This window comes from Bos grunniens, chromosome 23 (genome assembly GCF_055505025.1).
Source record: "Bos grunniens cultivar Pamir isolate PY7600 chromosome 23, Bosgru_T2T1.0, whole genome shotgun sequence".
Taxonomy (NCBI): Eukaryota; Metazoa; Chordata; class Mammalia; order Artiodactyla; family Bovidae; genus Bos; species Bos grunniens.
Window position 1 is genome coordinate 46261158 of NC_141187.1, and position 22069 is coordinate 46283226.

At 45.0% G+C, this 22069-nt stretch overlaps 2 protein-coding genes across 17 annotated transcripts in view; one reads left to right on the plus strand and one right to left on the minus strand.

Annotated features, from left to right (window-relative positions):
- ADTRP (androgen dependent TFPI regulating protein) overlaps nucleotides 1–22069 on the plus strand; it is an 89333-nt gene that overhangs the window by 41734 nt on the left and 25530 nt on the right. The gene's annotated exons all lie outside the window — the stretch shown is intronic.
- The window catches only part of TMEM170B (transmembrane protein 170B), a 211321-nt gene that overhangs the window by 5509 nt on the left and 183743 nt on the right, over nucleotides 1–22069 (minus strand). The window lies entirely within an intron of this gene.

The window sequence follows — 22069 nt, forward strand, 5'->3', positions numbered from 1 at the left end:
TCACACCTTGATATTTACTTTGGTATTTTTTTCAGGTTTAATCACTACAGTGTTATTTATAAATTGTCCTCTCGCTTTAAAATACCTTATTCTTTCCATTCATCTCCTAATCTAAAGTAGATTAGGCTCTCCAATGGGACTAGAGAAACACTGAGAAGTTAAATGAATGCTTAAAACTCAGCAGTGAAATCAGAAGCTAAGCTGGGATTAGAAGGCAGAGTGAGTTGAGTAAGGACAATAAAGCCATCTTGCCCCTCAGGAAGTCTTAAGGTAAACAGAGGAGATTCTGATAATGAACTTCCAAAGGATTACCAGTCCACTTAGAGTTTTATATAACTAGAACCAATCAATCACAGTGCCTGCTTTCTTCATCACTTGAGAGCAGGAACCAGAATGGTGAAAGTATATCTTTTTTTTTTTAATCCCAATTCAGAGAACTTCCAATGTATGCTAAAGAGTAGCTTTCTTTAATAATTCTATTATCCAGTGATACTCTATCAAGGGGCTGCCTTTTAAATAGAAGAACACCAGTAGAAAATACATCCCAATTTCAAAATCAAGGTCAAAGATTTTTAATGACCAAAAATTATACATGTCTTCTAAGAAGTTACTGGGAATTTGAATAAGTGAAATCATTTGGTGCCCTTGAGGGTTTGCTAGCAGTTCTCCCCTCCTGTGTGATGTAATTAATCCCCACTTCCATGGGAACCATGTGCAATACCACCAAGAGGATGCTAGAGAATAACCAGGATGGAGAAACTCACAACAGAAGATCCTAAACCTCCCTGAAATTCCAAGACAGATAAATAGAACCTAAGTAGGTTCAGTTCAGTTCAGTTCAGTCACTCAGTCATTTTCGACTCTTTGCGACCCCATGGACTGCAGCATGCCAGGCTTCCCTGCCCATCACCAACTCCCAGAGCTTACTCAAACTCATGTCCATCGAGTTGGTGATGCCATTCAACCATCTCATCCTCTGTCATCCCCTTCTCCTCCTGCCTTCAATCTTTCCCAGCATCAGGGTCTTTTCAAACGAGTCAGTTCTTTCCATCAGGTGGCCAAAGTACAAAGCTTCAGCATCAGCCCTTCCAATGAATATTCAGGAGTGATTTCCTTTAGGATGGACTGCTTGGATCTCCTTACTGTCCAAGGGACTCTCAAGAGTCTTGTCCAATACCACAGTCCAAAAGCATCAATTCTTCAGTACTCAGCTTTCTTTATAGTCCAACTCTCAGATCCATACATGACTACTAGCAAAACTAAAGCTTTGACTAGACAGACCTAAGTAGGTAGGGGAGCATTAAAGTCCCATGATCTCAGAACAGAAGTGAAAATGCCCACAAGCAGCCTGGTAGAAAGTGGGAAAGCCTTCTCTGATAGATCTGAATGGACATCCCCTTCCTAATTAGGGAGCCAGCACAGAAAAGCCCCTTCATGCTTCTAGCTGCTTCATTACCCGGCAGCAGACACTGAGAGCTGCAGAGTCCTGCCCTTGAACAGGGAGCTGCTGACAGACTCAACCAGCGCCCACATCTCTTTCCCTGGTCTCTTTATCTTCTCTGCCTACAGAGCAATCACTCATGCCTAACTGGGAATTGAGCCTCTCCAAGTCCTCTAATCTTACTCTCACCTCCAGGGCTTTGGGTTACCAACCAGGAGATGATTTCTATGAGCTTCCTTGGTGACTCAGTGGTAAAGAACTAACCTGCCAGTGCAGGAGGTGCTGATTCCATCCCTGGGTCGGGAAGGTCCCCTGGAGGAGGAAATGGCAACCCACTGCAGTATTCTTGCCAGGGAAATCCCATGAACAGAGAAGCCTGGTGGGCTGCAGTCCATGGGGTTGCAAAATGTCACACAGGACTTAGCAACTAAACCACCACAACAACAAGATTTCTATAGAGAATTATCTAGTCTATTTGATGGTGATTCCACTTGCCCACATATTATACATCCATCGCATGGTTTCCTAGCTCTCACATGCTTATATTCAAAGTTTTGAATTCCCAGCCCTGCCCTCTGTCCCTCCCAACCCAATGGGCACATTCATTTATATATAGGTACTTGCTTGCCAGGTGCTTCCTAAATCTCAACAGCTCTTCCAACCCACCGTAACTTACCAGCTTCAGCCCTTTTCTATCACCTTCATGTACTCATTAGACTCATGCATTTTCTCTAAAAGTTTATATTTAGAACAAAGCCGAAGAGGAGTGAGAACATGGAGATGAGAATGAACTCTTTCTCTAGGGACCTAGGGAGTTTGTGAGTGTTGAGCCACGTGAGACGGGGTGACTGCCAGAGCCTATGGGAGTATGAGCAAAAGATTTGCTCAAAGAGAAGATCCTGCTCTTAAGCTCAGTGATTCTACACTGAGTGCTGAATGTATATGCACCGTCTTTTAATACTGGTCTGACAGCCAAAATGGCCCAGATGCCGTTAAAGAGCATCTCCATTATTATGAAAATCTGTAGGCAGGTCGTGCCCACTCCCCCTAGTCACTCAACGAATCAGCTATCTAATTATGAATGTTTAATAACAGAATAAAAACCTGACGTTAGAAACAAGGCTGCCGATCAGGAGCAAGAGGGCATGGCCATTGATTACTTGAAAATACCATTTTTGCTATTGTTTTAGGACATGTGACTAACAGACAATAATGTAGTGATATTTCCCTTTTTAGCCAATTCGTGCTTGACATTCTTTAGCAGCAGTGATTGGCAGAGATACTAAAATACTTAACCTATCAAACGGTATTTAATAAAAGTCTTTTGTCTCCAATCAACCTAGGGAGTTTAGTTTAAGGCTTATATGTGGGAACATTTTTAATTAATATGCATACTTTTTCTGACATATTTTAAAATACTTTGTGAACCTAATCATGTCAGAGTTAGTGGCATTAAAATATCACAGTGATCACAGAAATTGTAAGCTTAGCAAAAAAGGTGCTTAAGAAATATTTGTTGAATGATATTTGACAACTGGAATATTAAGCTGCCTATCCAATGGGAATGACACTTAATATCTTTTGAGACAGTGACTTTTAGAGCATGGTATATATAGTCTAAGACAACTCCAGGTGCAGATCAGCAGGAAATGTGCCATCTGGTGAACCAAACTCTATCTTCACAAAAGCCCTTTCACATCTGTTAAGGTTCTTCTTGGGCTAAAAAGTTTGAAGGGATAAATATTAGGAAGAAAGGTGCTGACCCTTGATCCCTAAACCTCAGTTGGGGATGAGTGGAAGCAAAATGTCTTGGCTCTGGGTCTCAGTTGCAGAAATGGTTGATCTCAGATCAACAAGTTTTCTACACGTTAAAGTTCGATTTAATGTAAAGATTTTACTTAGGTACCAGAAAATCTCAGTTCTAGCCCCATTTCTGGGATTGTCTTGCTGTGTGGTGTTTGGGAAAGCTAATAGACTTACATTGGGTATTAATTCCTTAAAATAGGTGTGTTTACTCTTCTTAATTCTCCCTGATGCTATTGTTGTTCAGTTGCTAAGTTGTGTCCAGCTCTTTGTGACCCCATGGACTGCAGCACGCCAGGTTTCCCTGTCCTTTACTATCTCCCCGAGTTTGCTCAAACTCATGTTCATTGAGTTGGTGATGCCATCCAACCATCTCATTCTCTGTCATCCCCTTCTGCTCTTGCCCTCAATCTTTTCCAGCATTAGGGTCTTTTCCAATGTGTCAGCTCTTCAAATCAAGTGGCCAAAGTATTGGAGTTTCAGCTTCAGCATCAGTCCTTCCAAGGAATATTCAGGGTTCATTTCCTTTAGGATGGACTGGTTTGATCTCTTTGCTGTCCAAGGGACTCTCAAGAGTCTTCTCCAGCATCATAGTTTGAAAGCATCAATTCTTCAGCACGTAGTTTTCTTTATGGTCCTACTCTCACATCCGTACATGATTATTGGAAAAACCATAGCTTTGTTGACAAAGGTGATGCTATTAGGAGCAAATAAAATAATATGTGTGCAACATAAATGCTATCAGGGATATGTATCAACCTACGCCAAACTGTTGTGAACTTGGAATCATCGTCACCCCTTATCCATCCTCCTCTGTGTAGCAAGGGGTAAGCTTGGAACCACACGCCAGCTCCTAGAATCTCTTTCTCCATATGGTTCCAGGTAAGAACCATGTGCCAATGAGAGGCACACCCGTGAGATGTAAAAGTGGAGATGTAAAGTAAGGAAGCCATTTTTATCTAATGTTCGTTGAAAACAGTTGTGCAGACATGAGATTAGCATCAGCTCCTGGACAGGCACCCAGGAATCACAGGCTTTTATCCTCAGCGGCTAAGTTCAAGGGAGGCAGTGCCCAGAGACTGCTGAGATTTGCTGCAGCTTCTTGGCCAGCTCCCTTGATCGTTCTCTCGTAGTGGAAGTCTCTGTGACTTTCATTGCTTTCCCTTTTCCAATAACTGCCAATGCCTCTAAAACCTTCATGCTTGAAAACCCTCAACGGGCTCCCCTGTTCTTGGGGGATCCTGACTGATAATGAGAGTGAATTCCTGCATCTTTCCAAATCATGCCCTCAACCCTTAACAAGAGGAGAGAGTCATTCATCCAAAGGAAACAAGGTCCTGAGTGATGGCAGTTTCTGGCTACAGAGAGCAAGAGTAGCTTGAAGCAAACACACACACACACACACACACACACACACACACACACTTTACAAGACATCTCAAATGTCAAACAAAATATTTTAAAAATATTAGTAAACATTTGACTTACAAAAAAATAATGGAAATTCTCCAAAGCTAAAATAAAATAGAAGAGGAGCTAAGGAAGAGTGATGTGCAGGCAATATTTGAAGAGAGAATCACTCATTATTTCTTGGAATTTATGAGAAACTAATCCTCAGATTCAAAAAGTGCAATTAAATATAAGACCTACACAGGACACAGAGCATCCATGTCTTGTATGACATCACAGACACCTTAGACAAAAAGATCCTAGAAGTAGCCAGACTAATAAAGTGCATCTTCCCAAAAGAGAACATTGCTACACTGATAGCTGATTTCTCAGTATCAACAAAGAAGCCAGAAGAGGTGGAATCACAGCTTCAAATATCGAAGAAAAAAATGGCCAACCTATTTCCTCACTGAAAGTGTCTTCTGAAACAGGGACAAAGTAAAGACGTGTTTAGACACATCAAAACAGACTTTATCACCTGCAGACCTACATTAGTGGAAAATGCTAAAGGTTATGCTGCAGGAAGACGGAAAATGGCCTCCAGAGGGAAGTATGAGATACCAAAAGTGATGACAAGTAACATGTTCAGTTTATGGTGATTTTAAAAAGAATGAACTAAAATCCTGGATGAAAATAGGGTAAGTTGAGAGAGAGCTGATTAGAATTAAGTTATACCCCTCCTCGATTGCTGGTGGGGAGGGCTGGAAATAATGATTTATATTAGCCATTACCACATTAAATAAGCATGTTTTAATGTCTAGAATGGGCTTACCTGGAGGTTCAGAAGGTAAAACAATCTGCCTGCAACGCAGGAGACCCAGGTTTGATCCCTGAGTCCGGAAGGTCCCTTGAAGAAGGGAATGTCTACCCACTCCAGTATTCTTGCCTGGAGAATCCCAGGGACAGAGGAGCCAGGTGGGCTATATAGTCCATGGGGTCGCAAAGAGTCGGACACAATTGAGTGCCTAACACTTTCACTACACTAATGTCTAGATTCGCTCAGTTCAGTTCAGTCCCTCAGTCGTGTCCGACTCTTTGTGACCCCATGAATCGCAGCACGCCAGGCCTCCCTGTCCATCACCAACTCCCGGAGTTCACTCAGACTCATGTCCATGGAGTCAGTGATGCCATCCAGCCTCTCATCCTCTGTCGTCCACTTCTCCTCCTGCCCCCAATCCCCCCCAGCATCAGGGTCTTTTCCAATGAGTTGGTTCTTCGCATGAGGTAGCCAAAGTACTGGAGTTTCAGCTTCAGCATCAGTCCTTCCAATGAACACCCAAGACTGATCTCCTTTAGGATGGACTGGTTGGATCTCGTTGAAGTCCAAGGGACTCTCAAGAGTCTTCTCCAACACCACGGTTCAAAAGCATCAATTCTTTGGCTCTCAGCTTTCTTCACAGTCCAACTCTCACATCTATACATGACCACTGGAAAAACCATAGCCTTGACTAGACAGACCTTTGTTGGCAAAGTAATGTCTCTGCTTTTGAATATGCTATCTAGGTTGGTTATAACTTTCCTTCCAAGGAGTAAGCATCTTTTAGCCACATAGAAATGGAGTGTATGAATTCTACATCAGTAGAAAGGTAAAAAATGAATAGGAAAAAAAACTGATGAAAATTCAAATCCATAGTGAGAGGCTACTCTAAGATGTGGAGACAAGCATGGGAACAGGACCCAGTGTAAAGTAGATTCAAAGAAAGACCTGTTCTGCAGGATTAAATTCCCGTAACTGAGCTATTTCAGTTAATAATGGAGTCAGATATGCTGGGGGGTGGGGATGGGTGCAGTGGCATTATGGGAAGGTCAGAATATATTTGAAAGGGAAACACAGTTTCTGCAGTACTCATTTTAAAGGGATCGACAGAAGCCAAGAAGGAAAGAACGATTAAATCACCCTCTTTGTTCATCCATTTATTAGGGACAAGAGCCCCATCCCTCAGGTTATTCCACAGGCTGCTATTTAATAATACTAAATTGTGATTATAGATGAATTTGGTGGTATGTTCTCCTTTCTACTTCTGGCGACTGTCCCTGGAGAGGAGGTCCTGAGAGTTTCCTGGCAATTAAGAAAAGGCTCTTGATCCTAAAGTGATCTCTGGAGGTGATCAAATTGCTTGCCTTTCATACTAGGCAATGTAACAATTAAGCACAAGTTTGGTTTTTTTGGGGTGTTTTTTTTTTTTTTTTTTTTACTATTCTGGTACATGCTGTGTATTTATTCGCGTATAATTAAAGTTTCAGGATTGGGTTTTAAAGTCCCAAGATTGCCTGATTTACCTTCCTGTTAATGTCAACAGGGCAGTTCTGCACACACATCTGCAGAATAATCTGGACCTACTAGTGAGTGGAGGGGTGAGATGCATGTCCTACTTGTTAACTGGGATTTCTCCCACTGAGAGAGCTAACTGGAAACCAAGCTCTCAGCTCTCCCCTGAAGCTGCCCAGTGCCCCCACATGGAGACTTTACCAACAGAGGCATGCATGCGTGCTAAGTCCCGTCAGTCATGTCCAACTCTGTGCGGCCTTATGGACTATAGCCCACCAGGCTCCTCTGTCTGTGGGATTCTCCAACAAGAATACTAGAGTGGGCTGCAGTGCCCTCCTCCAGGGGAATCTTCCCAACCCAGGGATGGAACTCACGTCTCTGTGTGTCCTGCGTTGGCAGGTGGGTTCTTTACCACTAATGCCACCTGGGAAGCCCTCGGGGGCTACAAAAGAAAGTGAAAATGAAGTCGCTCAGTCGTGTCCGACTCTTTGCAACCCCATGGATGTAGCCTACCAGGCTCCTCCATCCATGGACTTTTCCAGGCAAGAATACTGGAGTGGGTTGCCATTGCCTTCTTCAGGGGATCTTCCCCACCCAGGGATCGAACCCGGGTCTCCTGCATTGCAGGCAGACTTACTGGGGGCTGTGTGGTTGGCTAATTAGGAGTCTCTTTCAGGGCAGATGCTTCTATTCCAGCCACACATACTAGAAGCAGGCGTGCCTTTCCAAACAGAGCAGCGCCCAAGAGCACTGCCCCAGACCCACACGTGTTCCGTGTACATTTTGCTCATCCCTCTTACTCTGCTCGCCAAGTGTCCCCACGCCGCCAAACCCAGGGCTCCTGCATCCACCCCATCTCACTTGCCTCTCAGCAGCATTAGGCCCACTCCACTTCTCCTTCCCTGAAACTCTGCTTTTTTTGGCTCTACTGATAGCAGACCGACTAGTTTTCCTCCTACCGCAGTCTCTGACGTGCCCTCTGCCTGCCCTAAACGATGGTGTTCTTTAAGGCCAACGCGCTGGTGTCCCCCTTCATTCCTCATGTAGACCTCCAAACTGATCTCCCTGCTTCCATCCTCAACCTTCTCTGTAGAGCAGCAATAAACAGGAAATCCGGTCTCTCTCCTAGTGCCTGCAATGGCTTTCCATTATACTTAGAATAAAGCTCGAACTTCTCCTGGGCCCGGCTGAATGTTCTAGACTCTGGTGGAGCCTGTCTCCCCTGACCCTGTGTTACAGCAGCTTCAGCTCTGCTTTGTCCGTGCATCTGTCAGAGCTCTTTCCCACACGAGGACCTCTGCATATGCTGTCCCCCTTCCCTGGAATGTTCTCTGTCCGCTCTTCCATGCCTTGCACTTACCATATACATCCCAGCTTAAAAACAACCTCTCCAGAATGACCTTCCTGGATTGCGTTATGGAAAAGCAAGCGCCTCCCTCCACTTTCCTTCCGATGCGTAGAGTTTCTTAGCACACTTATCATGACTGGAATCTGTGTGGTTGTTTAGTTGTTTATGGAAAATCTTGCTGGTTAAACTGTAAGGTCTACAAGGCAGGGCTCATATTTGTCTACATTCAATCCCAGCACCTCGTACAGCACATGGCCTGGGGTACACATGCCATGAAATCGAACGGCTGCGCCAAAGAATGAACCAAGTTTTCCCCTGTTGCCCTGGCAGCTCCTCTGTGCCCTTGACTGACCCCAGAGTTCCTCCTCAGGTACAGAGAGAGGTGCGTGGGGCCAAAGGGCATTGAAGGCGGAGAAAAAGCCTTTAGCAGCCCTGCCTTCAGAGTCTGTGGCTGATATTATATACTTGAAACTTTGAGGTGTTCTTTTGTACAGAAAGTTAGGAGTGACGAAAATTATAGAGAGATTATTGGTACCTTGAAGTATCTCTGGTGTTTTAGTTGTTTTATCTGAGATATAGGACTGATTTATGCTCAAAGAGTTGACAGAGTCATAGTAATGACATATCTTTTATTAAAACAGTTGATATTTGTTCTAATTTGGACTGAACTGTGGCTCAAAAACGGTTCTGGAGAAACCATTTCCAGGCTTACACTTTCCTCTGCTATCACCATTCTCAGCTGTTATTTAGGTAACTGAGTATTCATGTAGCCAAAGAGAGTTCAAAAAAACCCATTAAATCAAGAAGGAGGGGTGGCAAAGGCTGAACTTAAGAAGAGGGATGAAGAAATGACCATGGTGAAAAGAAAACCAGATGAAAGAAAAGCAGTCAAAGGGAAGAGGAGAAGAATCAGTTGCAAAAATAGCCTCTTTATTTATTTATTTATTTGTTTTTTTACCTCTATGAAAGTGTGTGAAAGGTCAGTTTCCCCTTCCTCTTTCTGGCTGGGCTAGCCCTGGCTCTGAGACAGACTCTTGATAAGATCCAATCGGGGGTTCTTGTTAATGGGCAGAAGCGAGTAAGTATGGGGTGCATTAGTATATGTGAAAAGTAAGCCCAGTAATGTGGAATCCCACCAATAGAAAAAGAACAGCAACTTAGGTGGCTGCATGGAACCTGATGTTTTAAGAATGCCATCATAATGAAGAACCTTATGTTGAGGGCAGAACAGAAAGTGAAAAAAAAAAAAAGGAAGGACTCATAAGGGCAAGGGAGATTTTAGCATTTCACTTCCCTTACTGAGAACAGAGTTTACCAGTGAAAATTCAGATCTGAAAGCTATAAAAACTAAACAGAAACAAAACAAAAACCTTTGTGCTATTTTCCCCCTGAGTTTGGAAACCAGAAAATGCAAAAATCATTTCAGAGGGGCATCCTGGAGAGCTCAGCTAGCACAAACTGGTTGGGAATTAAAACTCGTGTGTTTTGAGCATCTCTCTCCAAACACATCTAGGAACTCATACAAGCCGCATTTTACTATTCCGTGGTAAGAGGGAATTTTGTGACCTTTTGAGAAACTTGTTTTGTCTTTCCTAAGAAGACCACAATAAGGAAGTCAGCCACATTTCTTGGCAATGGGACACTATTTCAGTCCCCAGGCTTGCATTCCTGGGAGTGGAGAGGGCTCTGAACAAGCGACTTGTCATCAGCTTGTCCCACACGTAGGCTCCCAAAATGTACACTTACAAACATGTCTAGATTTCCACCCACTGCTGGGGGTTTATAGAACAGAAGGCCATGGTAACCATGGAAGCATCTTTATGTTAACCTTCTCCCAGACCCAGGGGCTCCAAGGTCCAAGTCTAACAATACTATGAAGAGGAGGTTGAAACCCAAAGATGCAGGAACCTGGACCAGAAACATGGCAGTCGGCCTAGGAGGAAGAAGGAGCAACCGGGACGTGGTGGCAAGCTCCTTTCTGCCCACCACATGTTCTCAGCCCTAAAACCAGGGGCACTACACCTTTCCTTGGCATTGGAGCACATCTTTTCCTCAAAATACTCTCTGCCTTTACCTTACCGTAGACTGTCTGACACTCCTTTTCAACTACTTCTGCAAGATGGACTTCTTTTGTCCATCACTTAAATCAGGGATTTTCAACTGGGATTGCTTTTGCTCTCCAGGGAACACATGGCAATATGTGGAGACAGTTGTGATTGTCACAACCAGGGCTGGGGGGTGGCGGGGGGCGCTCCTGGCTTCTAGTGAGTTGAAGCAAGGGCCGTGTCACGCCTCCTACAAGGCAGAGTCAGCCCTCAATGACCAGGTATTATCTCTTCAACATCAGTGGTTCAGAGACTGAGAAACCCTGGCTTTCACAGTGTTTATTTCTAGATTCCTTACCATTATTCTCACTCTCATGCATTCTTTGGGTTATCTCATCAACTACCACTAAAAAATCATCCTCGCTCTGATGGCTCACACAGCTCTATCTCCAGCTAGCTTTCTCTTTTGAGCACCAAACTTGCGTATCTACTATCCTATCCAGGCTTCTTCCGTTTACTGTCCTATAAAGGTTCCTTTTGTTTTCACTGTTGGGCTTTTTGATGCTCAGCAAGAAAAATAATTGTTCATAACAGAAAAAGTAGTCTGTGATTATAGCTATCTGCTTTTAATAAAAGAGAATGAAGATTGACTGTTATTTTGAGAGAACAAAACGCAGCTTAGTGACTGTCTATGAGACGTTAAGATACAGACTGTCTTGACACTCCTTTTCTGGGATGCCTCGAAAGCTGTTTGGGAGAAACCCTTGAGTCTCTTAGGTGTGAAGAATTCTTACCTAATGTGTCTTTGCGGTGAACGACAACTTGTTCTCTTTGGTTGTGGACTACAAGGGCTCAACCCAGTGCCGCCTGCTGCTACTTAATGCTGTCAAAGCCTCCACGACAGAGAACCTGCCCAGGTCTGTGTGCAACCTGTAGTGTTAGAGTCAGTGTAAGTTGAAATTCATCAGTATCTTTGTGAGTTCCAAGACCATATCTTCTGGACCTTTTAATGGCCTGGAATGCTGAAACATCTCTGCTGCTCACGAGGTGGTTGATGGATATCAGATGAGGGCACTTCCCAAGCAAACTTTTCTTTTGCTTCCAGACCCCATTCCGATCCATCTCTTCCTTTACGGGGGAGACACAGTGAACTCATGTACCCCCCTCATACAGACTAACTTACAGGCTAACCCTCAATCAACCACTTACATATATCTGGGAAAATCCTCAGTGAGCAACCGCCATTCTTGCCAAACAGCGGGTGAGTCCCTTTAGAGACAGTGTGGAAATGATCCACCGCAGGATCCATCACCTGGAAAGTTTGGAACTTTGCCCCCAGTGCCCGTGCTGACCCGGGGAGGAGAGAGTCGTCGAGAGAAAGGACAGCGTCCTGAGAGACGGGGGCTCTAAAGCAAGGGCGGATTCTTGCGCTTCCCAAACTCTCTCTTTCTTGAAAAGAACAGTCTCCTTCCTCCAACTTGGAGCAGCTTTCTAGAGAGCTGCCCATCTGTCTATGTCTTAAAAACAAGTCTCCATGTGTGCTCTGTGGAGCCAGGCACAGCGGCATGGAGGAAGCATGGATTACAGATGGACAGAGAGGAGGGGTTACAAGGAGGACAGCGGACAAAGCCTGGAGAGTTTCCATCTGGCCCAGTCTCAGAATGGAGGGCCCCAGCCAGTGGGCCCCAGAAAAAAAGAGTCTGCTGGCTCAGCACCTCCTGATTTCCTGCAGGGCTGCAGGGAGGGTGACCCATCTTTACTGAGTCTGTAGTTTAGTTGCCATCATGTGGGCACCCAGAGGTTGTTCGCAGGAGTCACATTTTCTTACAGGTGCTCCTGTGACCCGCAACATACCGGTTTTCAGGATTTGGAGTGCCATCTATAGCTTCCCTGGTGGCTCAGTGGTAAAGAATCTGCCTGGAATGCAGTGAGTACAGGAGACGCATGTTCAATCCCTGGGTGGGGCAGATCCCTTGGATGAAGGCATGGCAACCCACTCCAGTGTTCTTTCTTGCCTGGAGAATCCCATGGACAGAGGAGCCTGGCGGAATACAGTCCATAGGGTCGCAAAAAATCGGATGTGACTACAGCAACTTAGCACACGTGCACGCACTATAGCCATGACAAAGGGTAAAGGTGGCCAGCCTGAAGTGGGGTTGACTCTGTGGCCCTGCTAACCATGGGCATAGCCTAATCTGCTGCTGCCAAGGCCAGCTGAGTCTAGCCTGTGGCTGTTGTCCTCTTGCTCTGCAACACTGACTGTCTTCCCAGGCTATGCAGAAGAACCCTTCTTTCTCTTCTGTCCCACTCTGCTGTTTCACTGATTCAAGCATTAATGCCATAGGTATTCAGTGGCCAGAGAGGTTAAGCCCCATGTTAGACACTGGAGGTCACCTGGAGACAGCCCTCCGCCTCAAGTTGTTTCCATCTCTGGAAGGTCTGGCTAGAATTGGGCGAATGAGATAGTGTGATGCTGTGATGCAGGTGAGCAGAGGGGTGATCCAGCCCTGCCAAGAAAGGCTGCCTGCTAGAGGTTCCGTTCTGCCCTGGAGGCTGTGATACCTACCCTGAGCCCTACAAGGAGAGAAGGTGGAGGGGGCTGAGGAAGGAGAGACACAAGTGTGTGTAATGTACCAGGGGTGAGAACGGGGACCGTGGGTGGAGGGCAGTGTAGTCGGGGGGTAAGGGCCGGGTGAAGGTCATAGGAGAGGGGCTTCGCAGAGCAAGGAAGTCAGATGGGGCAGGCAACTGGATCACGGCGAGCTTTGCAGGCCATGCTGCTGCTAAGTCATGTCAGTCGTGTCTGACTCTGTGCGACCCCATAAACGGCAGCCTACCAGGGTCCGCCGTCCCTGGGATTCTCCAGGCAAGAACACTTGAGTGGGTTGCCATTTCCTTCTCCAATGCATGAAAGTGAAAAGTGAAAGTGAAGTCACTCAGTCATGTCCAACTCAGCGACCCCATGGACTGAAGCCTACTGGGCTCCTCCATCCATGGGATTTTCCAGGCAAGAGTAGTGGAGTGGGTTGCCATTGCCTTCTCCATTGCAGGCCATATTAGGGGTTTAATTCTTTGTGACACACAGGTTCCAATGAAGAAAATCAGTCAAAAAGTATGATTTGATCAGAGGGTGAAAGGGAGTCCTGAAAAAAAATAGGAGGTGAGAGCTTTGACCTTAAATTGTTTATAATCTAATTGAGAATAGAAGAAAAATACATGAAATCAACAGTGTAAAAATGCAAACTGAATATAATTAAGCACAGAAGAGCCTGATGTAAACCGAAAGAGCTGCAGGAGGGGCAGCGAGAGTCCGCATCTCAGGCAGAAGCAGGATGCGTCAGGGGTGGAACACGCCTGTGACTTGGGCCCCAGAGGTGGCAGAAAGGGCTGGCCGCTCAGCTCTGAGAGGCAGGATGGTTTCTGTGGTGAGGCTGCTTACTTGCAATAAAAGAATGTCAGCACCACCACTGACTCTGAATTCCTGCAAGCCTTTAGATCTCTGCGTCATCAACAGTGTATAAAACCTACACTCTAGGGTCTAAGCAGAGAAGGAAACACTGGCTGTTGTCTGACTCACAGGGTGAAAGCCCACAAAAGCACTCGTGGCAGAGATGTTTTTTCTGGAGTCCCTCTATCGCTCAGAAGCCTAGGTAATCGTACAGTGTTATCCCCTTACTGGCAGAATCCCCTTCAAAGTATGTTTTATTATTTTGCCTCCAGATTGTATCAGATTGTATCATTTTAGGGTGTGAGGTCTCTGAAATGTTTTGCTATGGGGACACTGGGGAGACCGGTGCACTATTACTTCAGTCAGTCATTTCAGTCACTCAGTCATGTCCAACTCTTTGCGACCCCATGGACTGCAGCACACCAGGCTTCCCTGTCCATCACCAACTCCCAGAGCTTGCCCAAATTCATGTCCTTTAAGTCATTGATGCCATCCAACCATCTCATGCTTGGTTGTCCCCTTCTCCTCCTGCCTTCAATCTTTCCCAGCATCAGGGTCTTTTCAAATGAGTCAGTTCTTCGCATCAGCTTCAACATCAGTCCTTCTAATCTATATTCAGGACTGATTTCCTTTAGGATTGACTGATCTGATTTCCTTGCTGTCCAAGGGACTCTCAAGAATCTTTAACACCACAGTTCAAAGACATCAATTCTTCGGCGCTCAGCTTTCTTTATGGTCCAATTCTCACATCCATACATGACTCCTGGAAAACCATAGCTTTGACTAAGACAGACCTTTATTGGCAAAGTAATGTCTCTGCTTTTCAATATGTTGTCTAGGTTTCTCAGAGTTTTTCTTCCAAGGAGTAAGCATCTTATAATTGCATGTCTGCAGTCACCATCTGCAGTGATTTTGGAGCCCAAAAAAATTAACTTCTGTCACTGTTTCCATTGTTTCCCCACCTATTTGCCATGAAGTGATGACATGAAGATGCCATGATCTTAGTTTTCTGAATGTTGAGCTTTAAGCCAGCTTTTTCACTCTCCTCTTTCACCTTCATCAGGAGGCTCTTTAGTTCCTCTTCACAATAAAATGCAACAGAAAAAAGTTCTTTGAGGCCTAATTACTAGTGAAAAAGCTTAATTTCCCCTAGAAAAGGAACTGTACATGTTCTCTTTCTTTTCATTCTGGCTCTTGAATGGAACTGCTAAGTTTGAATCTCGACCACAGCAGTCCAGCAAACCTCTGGCAGGCGCGTTCCTGTTTCAGTCTTCTGGGTCCTCATGACCTTTCACATCTTCTCATGTTAATGTGTGTGCTTTTGGTTAGGAGGCATCTCAAAGGTGTGTGGGTCTGACTGAGAGGGAAGAATTGAGAAAAGAGTTAGGTAGATGAGAAGAGGGAGGAGTTCTAGAGAAGGAAACAGAATGGAACACAATAATGAGGAGCTGGGGTTGAGTGGAAGCCTGTGGAGATACTGTGGGAAATTCGAGAGACAGATGAGGTCAGAGGAGTGGACAGTGGGCTGAGGCAACAGGGAGCCACAGAAGTAACACGAAACTTGCCTTAAGAGGTTTGGTCTAATTGCAATGTTGAGTATGTACCAAAATAGGAGAAAGTGAGCGAGGTGAAACTGGGGAAGATAAAAGGAATAGGAGGCCATGGGAAACATCTGAGGGGGGAAGTGAATCGAGTTTGGATTGAGAAGGAAAAGAAATGAGTCACTGATTACAGCTGGTGTCTGGGGTGTTATTATTGCTGGAAAGAGTCAGCTTAGAAGAAGGGGTTTGGGTGCTTTGGAGAGGCAGGGACAGAGAGGAGGAGAACAGGAAGAGGCAGGTATATTCCTGACTGCAGCGTCCTAAGAGCCCAGATCTTTCTTTTGTCTCATCCTTAACTGGATAGAATCTAAATGGGCACTCCTTCACCAGGCTGGACACCATCAGAGCCAACTAGCTTCCTATTTATAGAAGAACTCTGCTTTGAAATGTTGGCTAAACTACTTATTAACCCGAAGGACAATAGCATAGTAAGTAAAAAATCACTTAGAAAGTTCAGAAGATTCAGAAAGTTATCTTTTAACCACCTGCTCAAGTCACATACAAGTTCATAAATAATGGCATGCTTTTCTTCCTCAGCCCAATGGAGCATTCATTTCACTTTCCAGGTCCGTAAGACTATTCACATTGCTCCCAACATTTTATTAGGAATATTTTTAAACATAAAGCACAGCTGAAAGAATTTTATAGAGAACACCTGTAACCTGCCTGATAGGTCCTACTATTAATAGTTTACTGTATTTGCTTTGTCATAAACCTATGTATCTATCTATCCACCAACTCATCTTATTTTTGGTGCAGTTCAGTTCAGTTCAGTCAGTCAGTCATGTCCAGCTCTTTGCAACCCCATGAACAGCAACACACCAGGCCTCCCTGTCCATCAGCAACTCCCAGAGTCCACCCAAACCCATGTCCATTGTGTCAGTGATGCCATCCAACCATCTCATTCTCCGTTGTCCCCAGAGTAAACTGCAAACATTACTACTCTTCTGCAATAAATAAAACTATTGTTTTTTAACTTCTGTTCTCTGAATTTTTACCCAACTGGGCTGTGTCAGCCCACCTAGGTAGACTCTGAAGATCAAAGAGAAGCATTTAGCTCTTTCCATGGGTGGCTTATCTTCCCAGTCCCTCATATCCAAGCACTGACTCTTTGATTACAGTTCAGTCGCTCAGTCCTGTCCGACTCTTTGTGACCCCATGAATCGCAGCACACCAGGCCTCCCTGTCCATCACCAACTCCCGAAGTTCACTCAGACTCACGTCCATCGAGTCAGTGATGCCATCCAGCCATCTCATCCTCTGTCATCCCCTTCTCCTCCTGCCCTCAGTCTTTCTCAGCATTGGGGTCTTTTCCAATGAGTCAACTCTTCGTATGAGGTGGCCAAAGTACTGGAGTTTCAGCTTTAGCATCATTCCTTCCAAAGAAACCCCAGGGCTGATCTCCTTTAGAATGGACTGGTTGGATCTCCTTGCAGTCCAAAGGACTCTCAAGAGTCTTCTCCAACACTACAAAAGCACCAATTCTTCGGTGCTCAGCTTTCTTCACAGTCCAACTCTCACATCCATACATGACCACAGGAAAAACCATAGCCTTGACTAGACTGACCTTTGTTGGCAAAGTAATGTCTCTGCTTTTGAATATGCTATCTAGGTTGGTCATAACTTTCCTTCCAAGGAGTAAGCGTCTTTTAATTTCATGGCTGCAGTCACCATCTGCAGTGATTTTGGAGCCCCCAAAAATAAAGTCTGACACTGTTTCCACTGTTCCCCCATCTATTTCCCATGAAGTGATGGGACCAGATGCCATAATCTTCATTTTCTGAATGTTGAGCTTTAAGCCAACTTTTTCACCCTCCACTTTCACTTTCATCAAGAGGCTTTTTAGTTCTTCTTCACTTTCTGCCATAAGGGTGGTGTCATCTGCATATCTGAGGTTATTGATATTTCTCCCGGCAATCTTGATTCCAGCTTGTGTTTCTTCCAGCCCAGTGTTTCTCATGATGTACTCTGCATATAAGTTAAATAAGCAGGGTGACAATATACAGCCTTGACGTACTCCTTTTCCTATTTGGAACCAGTCTGTTGTTCCATGTCCAGTTCTAACTGTTGCTTCCTGACCTGCATACAGATTTCTCAAGAGGCAGGTCAGGTGGTCTGGTATCCCCATCTCTTTAGAATTTTCAAGTTTGTGCTGATTCACACAGTCAAAGGCTTTGGCATAGTCAATAAAGCAGAAGTAGATGTTTTTCTGGAACTGTCTTGCTTTTTCCATGATCCTGTGGATGTTGGCAATTTGATCTCTGCTTCCTCTGCCTTTTCTAAAACCAGCTTGAACATCTGGAAGTTCACGGTTCACATATTGCTGAAGCCTGGCTTGGAGAATTTTGAGCATTACTTTACTAGCATGTGAGATGAGTGCAATTGTGTGGTAGTTTGAGCTTTCTTTGGCATTGCCTTTCTTTGGGATTGGAATGAAAACTGACCTCTTCCAGTCCTGTGGCCACTGCTGAGTTTTCCAAATTTGCTGGCATATTGAGTGCAGCACTTTCACAGCATCACCTTTCAGGATTTGAAATAGCTCAACTGGAATTCCATCACCTCCACTAGCTTTGTTCGTAGTGATGCTTTCTAAGGCCCACTTGACTTCACATTCTGGGATGTCTGGCTCTAGGTGAGTGATCACACCATCATGATTATCTGGGTCGTGAAGCTCTTTTTTGTACAGTTCTTCTGTGTATTCTTGCCACCTCTTCTTGATATCTTCTGCTTCTGTTAGGTCCATACCTTTTAGTAGTGCCTAATCTGTGCCCTTGGAGAAGGCAATGGCAACCCACTCCAGTACTCTTGCCTGGAAAATCCCATGGATGGAGGAGCCTGGTAGGCTTCAGTCCATGGGGTCGCGAAGAGTCAGACATGACTGAGCGACTTCACTTTTACTTTTCACTTTCATGTACTGGAGAAGGAAATGGCAACCCACTCCAGTGTTCTTGCCTGGAGAATCCCAGGGACGGCAGAGCCTGGTGGGCTGCCATCTACGGGTCCCGCACAATCGGACACGACTGAAGTGACTTAGCAGTAGCAGTAGCAGTAATCTGTGCCCTTGAGTTCCTAGTAAGTAGAAAAGGGAATTTTTACAAACCCAGTTATCTTCCATAAACTCTAGTATTTGATATGGAAAAGACTCCTGGTGGAAGAGTGAAAAAAAGTCCCTAAGATAAATAAGTAATATAACCTATGTCTACATACCTAGATTGCCATCTATGCAGCAAAACTGCACCTTTAGTAACGCAAGGGCCACAGAGAATACAGATGGTTTCTGCTTTTGGATACAAAATATTCCCAGAAAGACCATCACCCCTGTCCCAAACTGTGGGATTTAGAGGCAGAAACTACAGTGAGAGAAGCTGGTGAGGAGTGAGGTCAAGTTTTTTAGCTGGCAAATGGATATTATCAAAACCAGAGATTGCCTTACTAAGATTTACAAAACAACCATTTACTGTGTGTGTTTCACCGTGCGTAGTTTTCAAGCTTAAGGAACATGATCTGCCACTGTAATAACAAGCCCGGGTACAATGGTGTTCTATTAAGATTTGTTTTGCCTCCATCTTCATGTCTATTGTTTTATTTATGTTTACGTTTTAATTGATGTTTTGACCATGTGGTTGCCTTGAGGAGATTTTGTGAAGGCTTCCATTTTGAAACACATTTTAAAAATAATATATTTAATGTACAGTAAGCAAAAATATTCTTGTGTATGTACCCAGAAGTAAAATCTTACTGGTGCACTAAAACTTCATTTTAAATGTCTATCCATTAGTATGATAAACAAACCAAAGACGTGATCTTAGAGTCTCGAGAGAAAGAACCTCAGTTTGGGGAGAGCCAATAGAAGGAACTAATTCTCAGATCCAAGTGCTGCCGAACAGAGAGGAAGGAGGGAGAAGACTGAAGCAAATGTGAACTGGGCAATGTTACATCAGCTCAGGACAAGGAACAGCACATGGAGGAAAAAGCCTCTCGATGACCAGTCTGAGAAGGTGGAGGCTTCTCAGACTGGTCAGCTCAGTCTGGTTGACTGAGTCGGTCAACTCAACCTAAGTTGGTCAACTCAACCTAAGGGCTGGTGTCGTAAGGAAATGAAATAGAGGAAAGAGGCAGAGAACTGACTTTAAAATGTTATTGTCTGATTTTTAAAATGTCTCGGCTCTCTGAGTTTCTTTCGCTGAAAACAATCAAGTGCTCTTGGATCCCCAAAAATCTTGGAGATAAGCGTGTGGCTATCCTAGCCTTCCAAAGGAGGGAGATTTGTCGCCTCTGTGGGTAATCTGAGTGATCAAGACTTGGGTCTTTCTCAATAGTCAGGCAAATGCATCCTGTTTTAATTTGAACCTCAGACGCAGGGAAGCTATTTAGAGCAGCTACTTGTCTACTATGAAGTTAGTAAAACTAAGTGCTCGTTACTTTCTGTGTTGCCATTCGTATAACCTTACAGGAATTCTCCATAGGCTGGTAAATTTTAGTACTTACCTGCAAGGCTACTTTGCAACCACAGACTCTGAAGTGCAATTACTATATGATACTTAAATCAGTCTTTCATGCTTATGTTTCTGTCTCCAAGATGTTCAGATGGAAGTAGGTATCACACAAAGGACAGAAGGAAAGGTGTAACTTAGTAGGAAAAGATGAAAAGAAAGAACAACACTTGCCTTTTAACCAATGCTCTTGGAATGAGGTATTTAAATAAAAATCGACCGAAATGATGGCTCAGTTGACGAGGAAAGATAGCTTCCTCCCATCCCCTCTGTTTACGCATACTATTGTTGCAGCCCATGATGTTTTGTTTACTTTGGAAGGAAATATTTTACCCCCTCAGAGATAATTAATTTTTGTCAGCTTCACTGTTTATAAGGGAAACTGAGAAACTGTTAATTGAAATACAGAATGAGTCACTGTTTTCAGTAATTTTTGGCAGCATTCTAATTTGTGTCAATCCCAGCCCAATTATTAGATTTTTTGGAAGCAGAAAGCATATTTGATTTTTCTCTTACTAAATTTTTCTCCTGTTTTTTTCAAAAATATGTGCTGCCTGACAAAGGTTATGTAATTTATGTCAACGTGAGGTGAAATGCCAGTACCTGTGGAACACCAGGAGGTTTATGGCGTCACACCTGGCTCTTCGCACTGGCTCAATATTTAGAAAGCTCACAGAATACAATCTTCCTCTTTTCCACACTCCTACCCCTCAGCCCTGATCAAACAATGTGATTCTTTTAAAGACCTTTTAGCTGGTATTAAGCCACAGTATATGGCCCATCACTCATGACATCCCTGAAGTAAACTTCCCAGAAGCCATCAGGGAGAACTCATTTGGAAATCCAATTGAATGTCGCTTGCAAAGGGCAGGCTCCTAGAAGAGGCGACCAGTCATGCATTCCTGAGTTATTTGTCCTAAAAGCATTAATCACTGTGAACTCATTTGCTCCCGATGCAAACTCGCCACACTGTAGCACAGGAATTCTGTTCCAAGCGATCATTAACGTAGAGAACAGAAGCTGCTGACTGTGGGCAGGGATAATAAACTCTGTCAGATCAGTGGCCAGTATAATGGGACTGTTAATGGTTCCTAATAGAAGTCGGACCTTCCTGCCGGAGTGAAGGTGGAGCAGAGAGGCAGGCAGCTCCCCTGGGCAGACAGCCCCATCTCTGGCCTGCTGGAGGATGAAAGGAGCATCAGTGGCGGTCACAGAGCATTGCTAGGGCTCTGAGGTGGCCATCGCTGGGAGCATGGGCAGCAGCTATGGGTTGGGGAGGGACCCGTGGAGACGCAACCACACTCCAGCTGGTCGCCGGCCGCAGGCAAGGTTGCCGTCGGACATCTGGCGCTGTGGACATCCCAGAACCTTGAACTCACCCCACTCCACGCTGGGTCACCACTGACAGGGAGGATGGCAATCACAGGGACGATAGCACAGCCGGGCACGGGAGCATGTGACGCGGCTCTGTGACATTCCTAAGCCCCGGCCACTGCTGTGATTGAGGTGCTGACACGGCTGTCCCGGGGCTCAGCAGTGGGGCTCAGTGGCTTCCAAGAGCTGAGGGAACTGGGGAGAAGGGATGGAAGAGGGATGCTCGCTTTAAACATAAAAAGTGTAAAGTACTAACACTGCGAGATATTTGCCAATAAGCACAGAGTATCACAGTGGAACTGAATCAACGCGTTTAATAGATGAAAGGACATTGCCAATAGACTCCAGTCACCTCTCCCAGATGAGTTCCCAGAAACCAGAGCGGAGTGGGACACGCCAGTCTGTGCCAGAAAACACCACTCATCCTCGATTACGTTGTTTACTAAAACCTAGTGTTCAAGAGTTTGAAAGATGTGAGAAAACAGATGGTTATAAAGGAGGAGGTGAAGCAGGGAAAGCGCCGGGAGAGTTTTCAGAGGAGCCTCTCCCCACCCCCTGCCCAGCACCCATCACCGTCAGCAGGACCGTCCCACGGAACTAGGCACCCCACAGCGGGCAGAGATGGGCTGATGGCTTCTCGGCCTCTCCCCCACAGAGCCGACGAACCTGCGCCGAGAGTGCTAGACTCCACGGCACGGGGTATAAATGCAGCGGCACTGGGGGAGCGAAACCAGCAAGAGGGAAATTCAGAGACAGCGGCGTGGAAGACTGCGCTGGCTGTGAACAGCGTGGACGAGA